The 6,152-nt window shown below is 38.2% G+C and overlaps 1 pseudogene across 1 annotated transcript in view; it reads left to right on the top strand.

The window, feature by feature from the left end:
- Nucleotides 1-5,627, top strand: part of LOC146489052 (polycystin family receptor for egg jelly-like) — a 23,567-nt pseudogene extending 17,940 nt beyond the window's left edge. Inside the window, exons 18-21 of the transcript XR_014864836.1 lie at nt 1-84; nt 578-1,888; nt 2,636-2,804; nt 3,522-5,627. The exon at nt 1-84 is cut by the window's left edge and continues 153 nt beyond it. The product of XR_014864836.1 is annotated as a polycystin family receptor for egg jelly-like (transcript). The remainder of the gene's footprint in view (nt 85-577; nt 1,889-2,635; nt 2,805-3,521) is intronic.
- Nucleotides 5,628-6,152: the final 525 nt, after the last annotated feature.

The raw sequence follows: 6,152 nt of genomic DNA, 5'->3' as shown, positions 1-6,152 counted from the left end.
TTAGTGACTATTTGCTGTGCGTTCCTCTTCTACGTCGTCGTGGTTTTCTTCGCCAGGAGAGCTGACAAAAGAGATGAAAACAAGGTTGGTTAAAGTACCAGAGCTAATATCTATCCTCTTCTATTCAGAACTCAAGCTATACTTTTCTTGAATGCATTTTGGGATCGAGAAATCTACTTCAGCGAACCTGAGAAGACCATGACTTAGAATTTAATGGAAATAGGATTTGCTCATTTCGGCCCTCTGTGTTAACATTGAAATTTGGAGCAGTTTTTCCATAGGATCATTTTTGTGTTAAATTTAAATTTGAGTGACATAGAAAATACGAGTCTCCTTTAGAAAAAAATAACGATAAAAAGGGGAAAATACCCATGCAGCTTTCGACTGGAAAATTGAAACCGATTGGTTCAAATGTATTTCACTCACATAGTTATGATCATATTATCTGGAATGGCTAATACCTTTCTTGCCAATTTCCTATACAAAACGAATTACTATCGGGAAGTAGGAATAATTTATTTCTCATCATTATTTATATTTGTCTTATCCTAACTTCGTTCGTATTATTGTCCCCCAGATGTGTCTTCCAAAGCTTGTGGCCCTAGTTGAAAATGGAATCTATTACTACGACATTGCCATTAGTACTGGTGTTTGGAAAAACTCAGGAACAACCGCTAATGTAACGATCAGTATAACAGGCGAAATTGCTGATTACAGCCACGTTCCACTTCGAAGTAAAGGGGAGTCATGTGACATATTTGCACGGGGAAGTATAAATGGATTTGTTCTGATCACTACTCAATCGCTGGGAGCTTTAAAAGAAATAACTTTAGAGCATGACAATTCTGGGGAGAATCCTTCTTGGTTTGTAGAAACGGTAACAATCAGAGACAGACAGACAGAGGAACAATGGACATTTCCTGTAAATCGATGGCTTGCTGTTGAAAAGGAAGATGGCCTAATAGAAGTGACCGTAGACAACAAAAGCGCTGTCACCTTTTCAAATGAAGTCCGCTCGCGTTTTGGAAGAAAACTCGCCGACAGCCACTTATGGATGTCTGTTTTTGGCAAGGCTACAAGCAGCACATTCACACGCGTACAAAGAGCTTCTTGTTGTCTGTCAGTTCTGTTCAGCGCCATGATTGCAAATGCTATGTTTTATAACATTGGTGGAGAATCAGAAGGAGCGATTCAAGTTGGACCATTCAAGTTTTCTCTTAGACAAATTATCGTTGGAGTACAAAGTGGACTGATAGTTGCACCTGTTAATATCATTATCGTCTTCCTGTTCAAGTCGAGCAAACCAAGAAGCCAGAAAAGAGACAAATATAAAGAAATTTACCACGCCCAATGTCTGGTGGATCAAATGAGGGACGATGGCTGCATGTTGCCTCACTTTTGTGTATACATTGCCTGGTTTCTCTGCTTTGTCACAACGCTGACTGCAGCAGCCTTCACTTTATTTTACAGCTTAATGTGGGGCAAAGAGGTTGCTGAGCAGTGGCTGTCCTCCATTTTGATCTCAAATAGTCAAGATATTTTCGTTGTACAACCAACGAAGGTTATGGTGGCTGTTGTTGCAGTTTCATTGCTTTTGACAAGGACAAAGAAACAGTCTCATTCTAGTGTAGAGAGCGAAGGAGGTGAAGTACACGAGAGCGACATTGATTTTCTGGTTGATAATCCAAAAGAAAGGTTTAAAAGATCGAGGCTGGAGGCGGCACGTGAAAGAACCAAGAAAGAGGTCAAGTTGACAGGCATGATGAGAGATATAGTCATCCATCTCATATTTGTGTTTTTCTTGGCAATGGTTTGTTACGGCAACAAGAACAGCTATCGCTTTATGATGACCAGTACAATGCTAACTCCATTTCCGAAGTTTGATCTGGTAAGAAAGTGCTCATTAATATTACGGGGTAGAGAGGTTCATAGCAATCTTTCCTCAATAAGTTGACGGAACCTGACGAGAATACGTATGAACATAAGGGATCTCATCATAAGAAAACATAAAGTAACGTTAATGTAAGAAAACTAAAGTCTTTTCATCTTTTAAAACAGGAATATCCAATTTTCTGAGAAACCTACCTGTCAATAACTGCTTGCTATTAAGTGACGTCAAATTCCATGAAGACCAACTGAGCACAACAAATTGTTTCCTTAAACATGTCTGAAAAAGTCGTGGGGTTTCATGCCATTTGCTCAAATATTAAAATAATAATAATAATAATAATAATAATAATAATAATAATAATAATAATAATAATAATAATAATAATAATAATAATAAAGTCTTGTCAGTTCCATACATCATTTTTTCATTTCTTCGACTCCAGTGAGACATTTTCACTGGTGTTCGTAACGAAATTATGTTTTCATTATCTCATGAAGAGAGAAGATAAGCAACATGTATGTAAACGAAACCTCACCGAAGTCTTCAGAACAACTCTATAACTGTAGAAAAGCTGAAATTCTTCCAAATACACACCACAAAATCACTAACAATCAAAACCCGCGCGGAAAAATAATTGGAGGGGCAGAACGGAACAGAATGAAAGATAATGCATCTAGTCGGGCAACTTTTCATATTCCAAAATAAAACGAGTGTCACTAATAAGCGTCAAATGCTCTATTTTAGATAAACGACAGACAAGGGCTATGGGGGTGGATGAGGTACGAATTTCTTCCAAACATTTACAGCCAGCCATGGTACAATGGGATCAAAGATGAAGAGGACGCGTATGTTGAGAATAAGATGTCGATAATGATCGGGATGCCATGGATGAGACAACTGAGAATACAAAAGAGTGAGTGTAACTAATATATTCAAGAAAAAAACAAAGGGTAAAAATAAACATTTAACAACAGATAAATTATTCAACTTAACTTCTCTAAAGACTAACAAAGAAAACAAACAGGAAAAACGGAAAGAAGCTCACAACGCGCGTTAGAAAACCGGTTTTTGATATACATATTACAATGTTCAACTGGTTTAAACTATACATAATAATGCAGCCAGCTATTCGGTTCAACAGCCTGGTTAAAAAAAAAAATAAAAAATAAAAAAAATAAAACGGCTTCTGTGGACCTATTTCTTCTTGGTATGTCGTCTGAAGTACCTGTTCAATCCCATGAAAAGTTTACGTGGATTAAGTAATTATGATTACTTTGAATTTGTCCGCGTATGCATGATACATCAATAACTGGAAGGCCTTTAGAAACATACATGTATTCTCAGCTGCTAGGAACAATGCATTTGCCATTAAAATCATAATGACCCAGCTTTTATCAAACAGTACTCATAGTAAACGAATTCAATCCTTATTCAACATTTTCAACATATCGTTTTCAAATTGTTGATTTGCCCTTCTATAAATCACTCTTTGAGTGTGCTTTTTTAAGAATATTAATAGAAAAATAACAGATATGCATATGCCCACTTCCATATTATTTTGCTATTTTTTTATACTATCCCATGTTTTTTTCTCATTTTAGATTCTACTTATAGCATTTATAATTTTTAGGTTCCTGTGAGTCTCCCCTTCGCTTCACCTCGTATTGCTATTACGATTATTCCAATGAAAGGGAGGACACTACGCCATTGAGTCTTCCCGGATGGAAACCACCTCCCCTCAATACTTCATGGCCAAAGGCTCTGAAACTCTGCCCGAAACCTTGGCAGTACCAAACTGCTGAAAAAATTGACAATGATCCAATTAAAGGCACATACAATTCCTATGAAGGTGGGGGCTATGTTGCCGTAATGGGTTATGACGAAGGTACAGCCCAAGGTGTCCTCGACGAGACTTTCGGTTATGGATGGGTTGATCATCAGACACGAGCAGTGATATTAGAGTTCGCCGTGTTTAATGCAAACACAAATCTTTTGAGCATCGCAACATATTTTTACGAAGCGATGGCAACAGGTGTTGCTTACACTTCCAGAAGGGTTGGCACACTCGAGTTGTACAGCACAGAGTCAGGAGCTGTAATGTTTTACCTCGTTTGTCAATTTCTTTTCATGGCCATGGTGCTTTATTACTTGATTGTGATGCTGATCCACCTTTACAGACAGCGGCTCCGGTTTTTCAAGTCAGTGTGGAATATGGTTGATTTCTTAATGATCATCTTCTCGGTGTTGTCAGTAACGTTTTACATGATCAGATCCAAGAATATTTTGAAGAGCGTCAAAGCCATTCAAGCCAATCCATATGAAATTTTACATTTTCACGAAGCCCTAGACTGGGCTAATTGGGAAAACGCCGCAATCGCTGTTGCCATTTTTATGGTGACAGTTAAGCTTTTAAACTTGATCCGTTTCAACCCGTATGTGATTTTTCTGTTTTCATCTTTCCGACAGTCAGTGGGTTATCAACTGTCGTATATAGTTTTCTTTCTGATAATGTTCAATGCTTTTGTGATAGCAGGGAAGCAGTTTTTTGGTCATGAAGCCCTTGAATACTCCAGCTATGTGAAAGCAGTCATCTCCCAGTTTGAATTTCTTTTAGGCAGAGCTGTCCCAATAGATGATTTGAGACGTCAGCACCCGTTTCTTGGACCCACCTTTGCTTTTACATACAATATAACAATGACTATTGTCCTTATGAACATGCTAGTATCTGTTCTGAACGAGTCGTATACGGACGCCAAAACGCAGGCTGAAGAAAGTGCGGAGGATTTAGAAATGGCAACGTTTATCAGCAAACGTTTCATTGAGATGTTTCAAAAAGGTCAAAGGGGAAATAGTTTCAAGCTATATTGCGATGAATCAATGATCGTTAACATGTGCCACTCGGACGCAGAACCTTTTTTTAAATACAGAGAGAATTTATCAGTGTACCAAAGAGAGAGTAGAAAATCTTGACAAGAGAATCGTTGCTCTCACTCGTCGAACGGAAAACATTGAAACTGATTGTCGGCGTGAGGAGGAGGAGTTTGAAAACCTTTTACTTACTTTTTTTCATTTCCTTAAATGATGCAATAGGTACTAATTAGACCTTCACCGTGATGTATTCCAATTGGCTTAATCAGTTCATGGACTATAGACCAATACATCGGAAACGATCACTTGCTTAAATTCAATATATTCTTAGAATTCTACCTTCGTTAATAACGCCTAAATATCGTTGTTTTCACTTTGCAATTTACTGATTGTTGTATACAGTATTTCATTATAAGGAGTACCCCCACCCTCCGCAAGAAATTTGCTTACCCTTAAGGAAACATTTTCCGGAATAAAGCGAAATTCAGGTGTCTTTTATACGATAAAATACATTTAGATACAACGATTACTATTTTTCTTTTAAAAAGCAGTTTAAGGCCTCAATTGAACAGTTGTATATATTTTTAACCATGCTGCTGAAGGACAACATGACCAGATTGTTGTAGATTAATGTAGAAAAATTATAATTTTGTATATTACAATGTTATTTCACGGTTTATTTACGTTCCTGGTTCAATTCAACGGAGGAGGTATACATGTAATTATTAGTTCCTTTTCCCCCTAGGACATTCATATCCGGTATGTGGTACGTATACTTGCTTCAACAACGGATTAACCTCAGACTAATTAACTGGCTGTTGTAAATTTAGACACAGGCTCTCTTTTCTCAAGTATATTAATGGGCACCGATAACATACTGCTGAGTATCCCATCTGGGAGGGTGGGTGGGGAGGGTGGTTGCGGTAGTAATACTTTAGTAAGTCATGCTGCAGAAACTGGGTTAAGCTCGGGCCGTGTTGAGCAATTAGGCCCAAGTGCGACTCTACATTTGGGCTGACATCCTAAGCAAAAAATTAATTGGTTACCATGCCAACGTCATGTGTCACACGAAAGATTGTCTCGGAACTTTTTTTGGAGAAAATTTAGGACTGCAAAACTAAAACCTGCTAAGGAATCAGATTTCCATTAAAGTTGATAGAAGGCAGCCCTCCCCCGCTACCCTCTCCATTTGTTACTCCCCAATTGGTTAACAAGGCAACGTCATGTGTCACCCGAAAGACTGTCCCGGAACATTTTTGGAGAAAGTTTAGGCCTGCAAAGCTAAAAGCTGCTAAAGAGTCGAATTTCCATTAAAGTCGAGAGAAGGCAGCCCTCATCCGCTACCCTCCCTATTTGTTCACCTGGCGATTAAAGTTCATGCAGTCCTCGTTTT

Source organism: Pavona decussata, unplaced genomic scaffold (assembly GCF_977016875.1).
Source record: "Pavona decussata unplaced genomic scaffold, jaPavDecu1.1 SCAFFOLD_6, whole genome shotgun sequence".
Taxonomy (NCBI): Eukaryota; Metazoa; Cnidaria; class Anthozoa; order Scleractinia; family Agariciidae; genus Pavona; species Pavona decussata.
The sequence above is the reverse complement of the archived record's forward strand: the minus strand, read 5'-3'. Positions and strand labels throughout refer to the sequence as shown.